The sequence below is a fragment of the Silene latifolia genome, chromosome X, assembly GCF_048544455.1.
Source record: "Silene latifolia isolate original U9 population chromosome X, ASM4854445v1, whole genome shotgun sequence".
In the NCBI taxonomy this organism is placed as follows: domain Eukaryota; kingdom Viridiplantae; phylum Streptophyta; class Magnoliopsida; order Caryophyllales; family Caryophyllaceae; genus Silene; species Silene latifolia.
The window spans coordinates 48,577,047-48,592,382 of NC_133537.1; the positions used below are offsets into that span (position 1 = coordinate 48,577,047).

Genomic DNA, 15,336 nt, shown 5'->3' on the forward strand with positions numbered 1-15,336 from the left:
CCCCAAGGAATTCATGAAGAAAAGGGAAGAAAAAGAAGAAGGAAAGTTGCTGAACTACAATCCGAACGGATTGTAGAGAATCCGTCCGTCCGTCCCAATCCGAGCGTCCCGCAAAGGAATCCGCTCGGATTCCCCCTCGCCAGTCCGAGCGTCTTGCCCAAGAATCCGCTCGGATCCTTCAGCCCAGATCCGGCCGTCCCGACTCCCATCCGCACGGATCGCAGCACAGCACGTTTTCATTCCTCAAGCATCGATAAGAGAAGCCCTTCTCTCGGATAATCCCGGAGGCTCCTTGCTCAACTTAAAAAGTGTAATTACTAGTTTAGCCCTTAGTTAACCCTAATGCATCCTCCCTAATTTTCACTATAAATACCCCATTAGTCTAATTAGAGGAGCATGTTCTTCTTATCAATAATTAGTGTAGTTAATATCAATCAAATCTCTCTTCAATATTGTAATCAAATATTAATCAAGTTTTAATCCAAGTTTTAGTTCTTTAATCTCTCTCTTGTTCTTACTTTATTTTGGGTAATTGAAGATTATTTGGGTTATTATTGGGAGATTGACAACCTCTCAATCTAGGATTCAAGTACTTCTATTATTCTTGCTTTATTATTGGAATCATTAGTAGGTATAATCTCTTAATCCCTTTTTAATTATTGCTAATTACTTTCATTTATTCATCATGTTTCATTATGTTAGTATGATTGACAACCTTTCTAGCATGATCAATATGATAATGAGTGAGTAGTCTCTTAGCTAGGGTTTAATGGGTGATTAGGGGAAACCAACATGGGGAATGATTCATGCTTAAATTAATATGCTTTCATATCTTATTTGCTTGCTTGTTTTGATCTTAATACATGCACATGTTATATTTGATGAAATGCTAAGCCTATGAATCCTTGCATTTACTATCATCTTCTATCCTTTCAACTTGACTTGTAAGACATAACCCAACTCGAGTCTTGTTAGACCATGCATGTGTTAAGTAGGGAAGATTAAGTCGACTTGTAGGTGTTGTACAATCCAAGAGATTCGGCTCAGGGACCCAAACTTTCCTAGGATTGTAAGATATAACCCAACTCAATCCATCACAACAATAATTGCTTGCTTATAATTTGAGAACATGTTTGTATGATCATATCCCATGATTCCCCTATGAACCCATGACACCCTAGTGCTTTTAATCAATTGTTTACACCCTTATTTTATTTATCTTGTTAGTTTATTTTCATTGCTATTTTAGTTTAGTAACCTTCTACATCAACCCAATTTGTGACACCCCTAGACACCACTAGTTACAATAGAATCTTCATTTCAATACCCGTCCCTTGGGATCCGACCTTTACTTGCCTCTTTACTAATTGTAGAGTTGTTTGTGAAGTATAAATTGTGTTTTGTATCGACCATTGACCAACGACCACATATGCTTAATTGTGAACACCAAATGGCTCTGATCAAAAATGGCGCCGTTGCCGGGGACGGTGTTTAATTGATTTAAGATTTCTTTTATTGTTTTTAGTTGTGTCTTTCTTCACCTTGGGGAAGTAAAACTCCTCAAGGTTTGTTCTAATTGTTTTCTAGTTGTTTGATATTTTGCATGTCTAGAAGGTTACAAAGAGATTTGTTACCTTTTGACCGTGAAATCGAAAGAACCTTGACGAATAATAGGAGACTTGTTAGGAGGAATTTGGGAGGTGTTGGTGAAGTTGTTCAACCCACTAGTGAGTTTGTCAATCCTTTCGCAATAGAAGGAGAAGAGAACCCATTAAACAATACCACACAAAATCCACCTACAATGCCTAAATTCTCGTCACACTCTATACCCACCGAGGAAGATTTACCAAATGGTACTCCTACCCCACAACATCTTACCGGAAACTTTATTGCCAAGTCCGCCTTCATCCAACTAGTTGAGAGGAGCCAATTCGGGGGAATGCCTAGTGAGGACCCTCATTCTCATATGGAAACATTTTGTGATTATTGTGAAGCTATCTCTCAAACGGGCGTGACTCAAGACCAAATAAGATGGGTCTTATTTCCTTTTTCGTTAATCGGCACCGCAAAGCAATGGTTGAAGGGCCTTGATAAGGCCACCCTTGGAATAGATTCTTGGAAGAACCTAGCTCTAGCTTTCTACAAAAAATTCTACCCACCGGAAAAGACCAATATGCTAAGAGCTCAAATTACTGGTTTTAAGCAAAGGGATGAAGAATCTTTGTATGAAGCTTGGGAGCGGTTCAAAGGTATTTGTCGCTCATGTCCTCACCATGGACTTAGCGAATGGTTTTTAGTGCAACAATTTTGGAATGGTTTATATGAAGATTCAAGGAACATTCTCAATATGGGATCAAATGGAATGTTCACCGAAGTTGATGACAATCAAACATGGAACAAGATTGAGGAAATGGCGGTCCATAATTCGCAATATAGTAGGCCTCGCAAGGCTACTAGAGGAGGAAAGTATGAAGTGGAAACCGTTACTCAATTGGGTGCTCAACTTAGTGCTCACATTGACACAATCAACTTGAAGTTTGAACAAGCTATGGCTAGACTTGAGGAAAACTCAAAATCAACAAAGCATCATGTTAATGCCATGACAGCATCCTCATCAATCCCAAGCGGGATATGTGAGAATTGTGGAACCTTGGGTCATGACTCAAGCGAATGTAGGGGAACAACCGAGCAAGTTAATGCTTTCCAAGCTTACAAAAGTGGTACCCCTTATTCAAATTTTTACAATGAAAACACCAAGTTCCATCCAAATCTCTCATACAAAAGCCAAAATGTTCAAAACCCTCAAACAACATACACTCCACCACCCATGAGAAATCAAAATCAAAGACCCTTTTACAATCAAAACCAAGGTTACCAAAATCAAAATCCATACAATCACCACAATGACCAAAGTTTTGATATCCAAAAAGCGGTCCTCCAAATGCAAAAGAATCAACAAGAATTTTTCACCCAAATGCAAAAAGATAGCCAAGCAAAAGACACCACCATCAACAACATTCTAGCTCACACCAAGATGTTGGAAACACAATTAACTCAACTAGCATCTTCTAGCTCACAAAGACAAAAGGGGCAATTACCACCACAAAGTAACCCCCCTAGACATGAAACGGTTAGTGCCATTCACTTGAGAAGTGGTACAAGGTATGAAGCACCGAAGGAGCAAGTTGAGGATGAAGTTGTGAGAGCTAGTGAGAATGAAGTTGTGGTGCAAGGTCCCAAAGAAGGGGAATCATCAAAAGAAGAAAGCTCAAAGAAAAATGAAGAGAAGGCCAAAGAAAAGGAGCCCATTGTGATTAGACTTCCTTTTCCAAGTCGTCAAGCCAAGCCTAAATTTGATGATCAACTTGGGAAGTTCATGGAGATTGTGAAGAACTTAGAAGTCTCAATTCCTTTCACGGAATTAATCAATCACGTTCCGGCCTATGCAAAGTACATGAAATATATCCTCACAAAGAAGAAGTCAATCCGGAAACTTGAGACTATCGCCTTCACCAAGGTGAGTAGTGCAATACTTCAAGGGAGTTCACCTCCAAAGTTAAAGGATCCGGGAAGCTTCTCAATACCGTGTACCATTGGCGACACAACGATCAACAAAGCCTTATGTGATCTAGGGGCTAGTGTGAGTGTCATGCCGTACTCGGTAAGTAAAAGGTTGGGAATGGGAGAGCTTAAATGCACCAATATCACTCTTCAAATGGCCGATAGATCGACGAAGACACCATTAGGGATATGGGAAGATGTCCCCGTGCGAATTGGGAAGTTTTTCATCCCGGTGGACTTTGTCATTGTTGATATGGAGGAAGATTCCAACATTCCAATCATCTTAGGAAGACCTTTCCTACACACCGCGGGTGCGGTGATTGATGTGAAACATGGAGAGCTCACTCTAGAAGTGGGAGATGAAAGCATAACTTTTAATCTTGACAAGACCATGAGAGCTCCTCGTTTGCATGAGCCATGTTTCATGATTGATCATTATAGCCGGAAAGATGAAAAGAAGAAATCGGAACTACAATGGAGGAAGAAAGTTGAAGATGCTCCATTCAAAGAGCAAGTGAATTGTGACAAGGAGAGCTTGCAAAGCTCATCAAAATCAACCAAGGAAGAAGAAGATGGCCTCATTGGCCAAGAGAAGAAATTGGGAGAGTTGTCTCCATCCAAGCAAGAGATTTTCAATGATCAACTCAATGAAGTTTGTGGTCTTTGGGACGACGAATTTGAAGGGATCTTTAATCCCTACATTGGGCATGCCATCGATCATGATCAACAACAAGGGCCACGGTCTATTGAGGACCTCTACCATAACAATGAACAAGCTTTTGACTACTTCTTCAAGGTGTTGAGCAACATCAACAACACCTTGAACATGCCCCCTTGACATCTCATCAAGAATGAGAGTTTGGTGGAGTCCTCCCTAAACCACCACTTGTAAATATTTCTAACTCCCTAACTTACTTTTCAATTTTTGTATTGCATTTTTGTCATTTTTGGATTTTATTTACTTTGATCAAAATAATTGTCATGTAAGAGAGAAGTGAGGGAGGGACTAATGATTTTAATTTATGTGTAGTGCTTTACCTTAGTGTGGGGATGGCAATTGCCTAGGCTATTCATGCCTTAGTAGTGCCCCCACAATGAAGAACACAAGATTTGAAAGAAAGAAAGAATGATAAGGGAATGCGTTGGTGCACGGATAGGACTGAATCCGTGTACACAAGGACAAATCCGAGCGGATTCCTGAGAATCCGCCCGTCTGCAGAGAGGATCCGAGCGTCTGCGAGAAGACGCCCGTCTTGGGTCTTGGCTGAGTGAAAGCTCGCAAAAATTCTTGATTGTTGAAGAATCCGAGCGGATTTTCGGAAAGACGCCCGTCGACGTAATCCGTCCGTCTTTTGAACAATCCGCCCGTCTTGCGGTGAAGAAAAACAAAGAAAAATCTCTCGGACAAGAATCCGTCCGTCCGCACGAAATCCGCCCGTCTCATCTCGGAAGAATCCGAGCGGATTCCCGAATCCGCCCGTCTCTAGGCGGGATTTTTGAAAATTTGAAGTCAAGAATCCGAGCGGATTGCGCCTAATCCGCACGGATTGCCCCTGCGTCCTAATATTGTCGAGTTCTTTAAATACCCACCCCACCTTCATTCATTCATTCATTCACTCATAAACACTACCCATAACATCAAAACCCTCATCCTCTCCATCTCAAAAACAAAAACCCTCAACAAAACTCACCAAAATCAAATCAAACCATCCTTCAAACAACAAATCAATCACTCCATCTTCATTAACAATCAAAACCAAGAACAAAATCTTCACCTTTGAATCGATTTTTGTTCTCATAAAGGCAAAGCCTTTCATCTTCAAAATCGATTTGGGCATTCTACAAATTGAAGATTTTTGATCTTTTTCTTGGTTAGCTCATCAAATGGCAAGAACAAAGGGAGCAACAAAAGCAAAAGCAAAGGCAACAAAGGCACCAAAGGCTACAACTCTCTCTCAAAGGCAAAAAGCTCTACAAATAAAGAAAGCTTTGGCAATGGTGGTATCAACACCAAGCTTGGAAGTGCAACAACCTCAACAAATTCCTATGGAAGCATCACCCTCTACTCCGGTAATTAATCAACTCTTGCATTACCCGGAGGTAACATTCATTTCCGATTCCCATAGAAATACATTTGTCAAGTTTGCTATGAAACAAATTCAATCCACCAAATTCATATGCCAAGATGCTTTAGAGAAGTTGGGTGTTCTTGAACAAACAAGAGTCTTTTTCAATGCCATGGGTTTAAAGAAATTGTTTGAAATGAAGGAAGTAACATACCCCTCCCTTGTCTTGGAATTCTTAAGTTCTTTAAAAGTGACAAAAGTTGAGAATAGAGAAAATATTGAGTTTCGTCTAGCTAACACTAGTAGACGCATTACCTTTCCGGAATTGGGTGCAATTTTGGGTCTTAGCGATGAACACAAATTTTATAAGCAATATGGGAAGTATGATCCCGAGCCTCTTTGGGAGGCAATCTCCGGGAAGAAATTTGAGGATTTTAAAGCTTGTCGTGCTCTTTTGGTCCATCATCCGGGCATAAGAATATGGCACAAAGTTGTGGGAAATACCATAATTGCTAGAAAAGACACCAATCATTTCACGGGACTCGATTTTATTCTCCTTGAATCAACTTTGAATATTGGAAGAATTCACACCAAGCCTTACAATTCTTTGAGGCTATTGGTTGATAGATGGCTCCATGTAGATAGTGGGAAGAAGGGTCAAACCGTAATTGTTAATGGCGGCCTTGTCACGGTCCTAGCCAAGCACTTTGATCCTAATTTCAATAAGGATAGCAAGTACACGGCTAAGGATGGTGGCCATCTTATTGATATGTCCATCTTGATTAACAAGTTTAAGTGGGTTGCTCACAATCCCCTTGATACCAAGTATGGGTGGCTTACAAGTGAGGCTCGATCATTCACTTTACCCGCAAAGATTTGCCGTCTTAGTGTCCACCGGACCAACTATTTACTTCCCCTATCCAAGGAAGCCGAGTACATCATTCAACAACAAAAGGGTGATCATGAAACTCCCTCCTCTTCCATTGTTATACCACCTTACCCCTATGATTATGAAGAGTTCAAACCGCAAGGAGTTGAAATTGGAAAAGATTATGTCACTCTTCTTATGCAAGCCATGCACAAGCAAGCTTATGAAGATCGGAAGAATGCTTATTTGGCTCAATATCCTCCCCTCCTACATCTAGCTAGGCAAGGACTCCTTGATCCATCTTGTCCTTTGCCTAGTTGGGCGGATAAAGAAGCCTTGTTTCCGGGTGCATCTAGGGAAGTGGTGGAAGACAATGAGGTTGTTGGAAATGATGAAGAGATTGATGATAATATTGAGGAAGAAGCAAGTGGAGATGAAGAAGGAGATAGTGAAGATGGTGATGAAGAAAGCAAAGAAGAAAGTGCCAAGGAAAGTGGCAATGTGACCACTTCTCATGAGGGAAGTGATGGTGATAGTAGCATGATGGAAGACTAGCCTTGGAGATTCCTACTCTCCCACGGTTTGTCTATATCTCTTTGTATTTTATTTCATTTTGATCATTGTTGGTTTAGTCCTAGCAACATCAAAGGACTCACACCTCGGTTCCTTTGAGGTGTTCTTTATTGTTCCCACTTTTGTAAAATCCAAAATGACATTCTAGTTTCATGCATAGCATAGTGTGTGCATGAACTCCCCCATGCTTTGACATTAGCAATAGTGTCTTACTTGGTTTGGGGAAGTTAATGCATACGCAACAGGAGGTAATCTAAATTATCCTCTCCGTCATAACAAAAACCATGCATCATGTAGTATAGCTTAGTGTAGAATTGCATTTAGTATAGAAATCATGCATCATTCTTGCATAATTTCCATCATTTTGGCCATTGAGGACAATGCCCATATTAGTGTGGGGATGGGAATTCTAACACTTAACTTTTATTCAAAAACCATAAAAATTGAAAAAATTTCAAAAAATCATAAAAATTTAAAAATTGAAAAATCCAAAAACATGTTCATTTCCTTTGTAGTATAGTCTTGTATATATTGTTTTGTATATTGTGTTTGTTCATCCTTGTTCACTTTGATTGACTACGCCACATCCGAGACATGAGGATATTGAAGACCGCATGGTATGATCTTTCCAATCTCCTTTTTCCTCTTTATGTTAATGACTATGTGGCTTTATTTTGATTGATGCGGTATAAACAATGTGAACTTAGGATTGCATTTAGTTTATATGTCATATTAGTTGGTAGAATCATATGCATTAGGATGTTTATATGTTAGTTGCATCATGGCATGTAGTTGCATGTTAGAAAAATTTTGCGAAACCGTCTATTTAGGAAGCTTGACAAGTGTATATAGGCCCTAGTAGATGCTTTTTATTCTTAAGACTTTGCTTGTTAGAATACTTGTAAAACACCCTAGGATGTGTCATGCTAGTATCCTTTGACCCATGGTTTAAGGCCGAGTCAAAAGTACCTTGTGGTGTGATAACTCCTTGGCTACCGTTTATTCCAAGGTGACCCTTGAAACCATGCATGCTTCCATCATTCATCCATGTTCTACCATATTTTTGTCATCAAAGGGAATGGGCACAAAAAGAAAGTCAATTTGAGTTCAATGAAATGAAAAGTGAAAGAAAGTTTGCAAATTGCATCAAATGAAAAGAGGAGCAAAAATAGAACTCCCAAAACTTCAAATACAAGGCACCCTCATTACTAATTGGGGTGACTTTGAAAATGTTCAAAAGAAATGCAAAAAGTTGTCAAGCATTGAAATGCCAAAAATCAAAAAGAAATGGCAAGAAAGTGTTCTCAAATGTCAAATGCCACAAGAAATTGGGGGTAAAACAAAAATGAAAGCAAACTCCCAAAATGAAACTCAAATATCTATTGATCCCTTTATCCATCATATCCATTTTTGTGCATGGTAGAGAGGGGACGACCCTTCTTCTTGTCTAGGCAAGAGGGGGAATTCCGCGATCCTCCAGTGTTTCTAACACCATAGGGAGTCTACTCTTGACAAAAGCATTTAACGATTGAGGACAAAGGTACCCTAGCTTGACACCTTTTGGAGGTGATTTATTGGTATCCTTCTAGGCTTAGTAGTTTGAACAAATTGCATCTATGAAGGATTGTGTACCCTTGAATTGCTTCCCTTGTAGATAATTTCCGCCACTTAGATGAGGAAAGTGGCTATTCTTTTTGTAGATGCATCCATTATGTGTTTTTGTGTGCTTTAAAGTTTGGATGTGTCGCCATTTTGGCAAGACCCACCTTGCCTTGCAAGAAGGCATCCTACCTCATGGTTGTCTTGTTGTGAGTTGAAGGGGCGGAGTGAGACCCGCTAATTGTCTCATATCGGCTTTTATTATTAGGTTAGGTTAGTTTTGGTCCTAGTCTTTGTCACCTCTTTGCTCGGGACGAGCAAAGGTTCGGTTTGGGGATATTTGATGCGACCATAATTGGCGCATATTTAGCCCCCGAATTACCATTGTTTCCATGCTTTTTAGTGCCTATTTGGGTCATTTCTTATCTTTAGTTCTTTGTTTTGCATATTCTTTGAGATTTTGATCCCTTGGTAGGAAAGGAGTAAGAATCTTGCATTTTCATGGCAAAACAAGGCTAAATTGATCATATTCAATGACCAAGCATCAAGGAGAGACAAGACTAGAAGGCCTTTGTACATAGCATAGTAGAAGAGCATTGTTGAGAAAAGGATCCTTGAGTCCCCAAGGAAATCCCCAAGGAATTCATGAAGAAAAGGGAAGAAAAAGAAGAAGGAAAGTTGCTGAACTACAATCCGAACGGATTGTAGAGAATCCGTCCGTCCGTCCCAATCCGAGCGTCCCGCAAAGGAATCCGCTCGGATTCCCCCTCGCCAGTCCGAGCGTCTTGCCCAAGAATCCGCTCGGATCCCCTTCACCAGATCCGGCCGTCCCGACTCCCATCCGCACGGATCGCAAAGACAAAGACGTTTTCATTCCTCAAGCATCGATAAGAGAAGCCCTTCTCTCGGATAATCCCGGAGGCTCCTTGCTCAACTTAAAAGTGTAATTACTAGTTTAGCCCTTAGTTAACCCTAATGCATCCTCCCTAATTTTCACTATAAATACCCCATTAGTCTAATTAGAGGAGCATGTTCTTCTTATCAATAATTAGTGTAGTTAATATCAATCAAATCTCTCTTCAATATTGTAATCAAATATTAATCAAGTTTTAATCCAAGTTTTAGTTCTTTAATCTCTCTCTTGTTCTTACTTTATTTTGGGTAATTGAAGATTATTTGGGTTATTATTGGGAGATTGACAACCTCTCAATCTAGGATTCAAGTACTTCTATTATTCTTGCTTTATTATTGGAATCATTAGTAGGTATAATCTCTTAATCCCTTTTTAATTATTGCTAATTACTTTCATTTATTCATCATGTTTCATTATGTTAGTATGATTGACAACCTTTCTAGCATGATCAATATGATAATGAGTGAGTAGTCTCTTAGCTAGGGTTTAATGGGTGATTAGGGAAACCAACATGGGGAATGATTCATGCTTAAATTAATATGCTTTCATATCTTATTTGCTTGCTTGTTTTGATCTTAATACATGCACATGTTATATTTGATGAAATGCTAAGCCTATGAATCCTTGCATTTACTATCATCTTCTATCCTTTCAACTTGACTTGTAAGACATAACCCAACTCGAGTCTTGTTAGACCATGCATGTGTTAAGTAGGGAAGATTAAGTCGACTTGTAGGTGTTGTACAATCCAAGAGATTCGGCTCCGGGACCCAAACTTTCCTAGGATTGTAAGATATAACCCAACTCAATCCATCACAACAATAATTGCTTGCTTATAATTTGAGAACATGTTTGTATGATCATATCCCATGATTCCCCTATGAACCCATGACACCCTAGTGCTTTTAATCAATTGTTTACACCCTTATTTTATTTATCTTGTTAGTTTATTTTCATTGCTATTTTAGTTTAGTAACCTTCTACATCAACCCAATTTGTGACACCCCTAGACACCACTAGTTACAATAGAATCTTCATTTCAATACCCGTCCCTTGGGATCCGACCTTTACTTGCCTCTTTACTAATTGTAGAGTTGTTTGTGAAGTATAAATTGTGTTTTGTATCGACCATTGACCAACGACCACATATGCTTAATTGTGAACACCAAATGGCTCCGATCATTATTCGGCCTGTTTTTTTTCTTTCGTTCGTTTTTCTTTTGCTTGATGATTTATTTCCAATTTCCTTATATCATATCATTGTTTTAATCAGTTAAAATCATCATATGAAGAATTGGTAGATTTTGATTTAATGCAGATTTAAGTTAAAATACAAATATAATCGTCATGTTGATGATACAAGAACTTGTTTTTGCTATATAGTTTTAGCATATAAGATTAATCATGTTTGTTAATTCATTTGCTAAACCATGTTCTATTAGCAACTGTAAACTTTGTTCTTCATCAATTCTTGTATTAGGGCTTTATGCCGCAAAAGGAAAATAATTTTGACGGCTCAATTTTTTTAGGGTTGCCGTGAAAAAAAAAAACTGATTTTTGGGTTGTTTTTTTTTTTTTTAATTGCCGAATCAAAAACAGGGGGGGAAAGTGTTTAGTTTTTGCCTTTATGCCGCTAAAATTTTTTTTTTGGCTGTTTTTATTATTCCAGCAGTGAGCTGGGAATTTATAAAAAAAAAAAAAAAAAAAAAAAAATTTGTTTATTTGGTTCTGCGGAGACCAAACTAGAAAAAAGGGGGGTTTTTTTATTTTGGCCGATTAGATATTGTGAAACGGTTCACAATTTAAAGATATCATATTTTTAAAGCAGTTTAAAATTTTGACGGATAGAATTCATATTACAAGTTTAATATGGATTAAGAATGAAATTAATGTGATTAATTGCGGAATTGTCACTTAATTTAATTTAAATAGGTGGTTTGGATAAATTAATCAACATAATTAAGGAATTGTGTCATGTATATTTAATTTATTTTAGTTGATGCTTTTTAATTTTGTTGAATGAATCGAATGAATGAATTTTATTTACGTATTTAATTTTGCAATCGGTTGTAAATTGTAATACTTAGTGTGGCCTTAGTCAAATTATGTTTTCGTAATGAAGGAAACATGATTTTTTATGTAATTATGAGATCTCGAATCTCCTTTATTTTAGTTTTGGGTTTTGAAATTAGAATGTAATAAAAAGGTCAATTATATAATTTTATTTATTGTAATTTCAAAGAAGACTAAAGATGGAGATTGAAGCTCACTCCCGCTACATGGATCAAGATGGAACATCAAGACAAGCTTCTCGGGTCCAAGGATGGATTCCAAACTTGTATTTATTGTTCATTTTGATAGGATAGGCCACACTAGGACTTTTACTGTTTTTACGTTTTTCATTATTATTGCTTTTCATTCACATGTTAGTTAATGCATCATATTCCGCCTAAAACCAAACCACCTACTACTAAAATGCATGAAAATTGACTCATATAGGTTGTATGTTAGTTTTCATGGACATGCAGATATCACAGTCTTTAAGCCATCACCTTAGTTTATTCATTCTCGCATGCTAGATTATAGTTCACTTAAAATGAATTAAAATAAAGTTGATGGGATCTTCCTCTAAAACGGAAATTGAGATTAGTCTTTATAAAGGCAAACATCTATGAATCCCTTCTTCGTCGGTAGGCCTAATATGACCCCTTCTACGTTGGGTAAGTAGTTGTGTTGACTTAGTTTATCTCAACATCATAGTCCGAAGAGTTTCTCGTGATTATGATGGACTAAAGATAGAATTTACATAAATTTATCGACCAAGAATTCTAATGGTAGAATTAGCTAAAAGGTTAGCTTATCAATTTACAGAGAATTGAGTCTTGGGATCATTTATATAATTCTTGAGGGAGGTCAATTGTATAAATGTTTTGAGTCTTCGCGTTATGACATTAGTTCATTAGACTTAAAATCAAAACGATGCACATGCTTATTATTTTTACTCTTCTTTCGCAGTGTAGAACACGATTATTTTCGATAATACTGTTACAAAAAATGGCTGGAAATAACGCAATCCCAATGCCTAGTGCCACACTAGATCGTTCGTCCTGGCTAAAAATATTCATGGACCAAATGAATCAGTCCACGCGACTGAAGAATGATGGGTCCAACTTTGCGGATCGGGAGGTCGACTACGGAATCTCGCCATTGCGACGGTAAGCTCGGTATTTAATCGAGCCAATACCGGTCAACCCAGGCCCAAATGCAGGAGCCAACGAGTCACTCGCTTATAGTGATTTCGTTATGGAAGCGGGTGCGATAAAGAACGTACTCATCTTTGCAATGGTAACCAATTTGCAGAGACGCTTCATTGCCCAAGGTGCAAACAAGATTTTCACCACGCTCACTAACGAGTTCTCAAAGGCACCGAGAATCGTTACATATGAGCATACCTGTCGCTTCTTTGATGCGAAACTCCAGAAGGGCCAACCAGTTAGCCCACACATTCTTCACGTGATTGAGAATGTCGAGAAGCTGGAGGCACTGAATTGTAAAATCAGTGAGAGCATTGTCATTGATCGAATGCTTCATTCTCTTCACGATGGTTTTGCCCTTTTCAGGGCGAACTACTATATGAATGACTTGAAAAAGAGTCCTCATGAGCTACACTCCCTTCTCGTACAGACCGAGAAGGATATGAAATTGAGTGGGAGCGTGAAGCAGGATGTTCTCACGATTTACAACAAAGGTAAGGGTAAGGGCAAGGCTCATGGCGACCTAGTTGTAGGTAAGCCAAAGTTTAAGAAGCCAGGAAACGGTAAGAGTGCGCCTGGTGAGACTAGTGGCTCACAGGGCAAGGCAAAGAGCAAGGGCGGTGACATAGAGTGCCACCATTGTCACAAGACTGGACATTGGAGGAGGAACTGTCCCGTCTACCGTGAGGACATCAAGGCAGGCCGCGTCGTTCCTGTCGGTATGTCATCTTATATTCATATGATTGAGATTAACCATGCAAGTTTCGGAACTTGGGTACTAGATACTGGTTGTGGTTCTCATCTGTGTAATCATTTGCAGGGCCTAAAGAACATCATACCTCTCGAAAAAGGTGATGTGGACCTGCGAGTCGGGAATGGAGCACGAGTTGTTGCTGCCTCGAATGGGACATATGTAATCCAACTCCCTAGTGGTTTTGAGTTATCTTTAAATAACTGTTACTATGTACCCAATTTATCTAAGAACATTATTTCTGTTTCCGTACTTGCTAAAGACGGTTTTGCATTTTCAATAAAGGATAATAGCTGTATTTTCTCTTTTAATGAAATGATTTATGGCAAAGCAGTTTCCATGAATGGAATATATATCTTAGACCAAACCACGGAAGTATTACACATGAATAATAAGAAATTAAAGGTTGGTGACAAAGATCAAACCTATCTATGGCATTGTCGAATGGGACACATAAATGAGAAATGCGTGAAGAAACTCGTCGATAATGGGACTATTCCCGCGTTCGATTTTTCTACATATGGCACGTGTGAATCATGTCTCATTGGCAAGATGACTCGAATTTCCTTCAAAGGTGTTGGAATGCGCGCTAGTGACCTATTAGGACTCATACATACGGACGTATGTGGACCTATGTCAATTACCGCTAGAGATGGCTATAGATATTTTATCACTTTCACGGACGATTTAAGTAGATACGGATATGTCTACTTAATGAAGCATAAAAGTGAGTCCTTTGAGAAATTCAAGGAATACCCGAATAGGGTACAGAACCAACTGGGTAGAAAGATTAAAGCACTCCGTTCAGATCGGGGTGGCGAATATCTTTCAAATGAGTTTGATCAACACCTGAAAGACTGTGGAATCGTTTTGCAGTTAACTCCACCTGGAACACCTCAATTAAATGGTGTGTCCGAACGGATAAATCGAACCTTACTTGATATGGTTCGATCCATGATGAGTCACACGGTGGTGCCTGATTCATTATGGGGTTATGCTCTTTTGTCAGCTGCTCTTATACTTAACCGAAGTCCGTCTAAAGCTGTCGACAAGACTCCATATGAAATGTGGAAGGGAACGGTCCCTAACTTGTCCTTTATTCGGGTTTGGGGCTGCGAGGCTTATGTCAAGTGGAGACACGAGGATAAGCTCGGCCCGCGATCAGTCAAGACATATTTTATAGGTTATCCAAAAGGAACATTTGGTCATTACTTATATTCGTCTACCGAACATCAAGTTTTTGTTGCGGCTAGTGCGACGTTCTTAGAGAAAGAATTTCTCGAGAACAAGACGAGAAATAGAACCTTCGAGCTGTCGGAGATTCCAGAACCAACAACCGAGGAACAGATGGAGGAAGTTGTATCTCCAACTGATGATACGGTTAATATTCCTGAGGAACCTAGGAGGTCGGGTAGAGACTCTCATCCTCCGGACAGATACATTGGTATGGTCGAGGAGAATGACGTTTTTACTCTCGGAAAGTAATGAACCCGCAACCTATAAAGGTGTTATGGCCTGTTCCGACTCAAAGCTATGGCTTGAAGCCATGCAATCCGAGATGGACTCCATGTATGAGAATAACGTATGGGATCTAGTTGATTTACCTAATAAGGTAAAACCTCTACAGTGCAAATGGCTTTACAAAATAAAGCGTTCTGTAGACGCGCAACCAGATATCTATAAGGCACGACTTATGGCAAAAGGTTTCACTCAAGTGCACGGATTGCATTATGATGAGATTTTTGCACCTG

The 15,336-nt window shown here is 39.0% G+C and overlaps 1 non-coding gene across 1 annotated transcript; it reads right to left on the bottom strand.

Annotated features, from left to right (window-relative positions):
* Positions 1–2,173: 2,173 nt before the first annotated feature.
* On the bottom strand, positions 2,174–2,280 carry LOC141625275 (small nucleolar RNA R71). Its single transcript, XR_012535065.1, has one exon. It is a non-coding gene; the product is annotated as a small nucleolar RNA R71 (small nucleolar RNA).
* Positions 2,281–15,336: the final 13,056 nt, after the last annotated feature.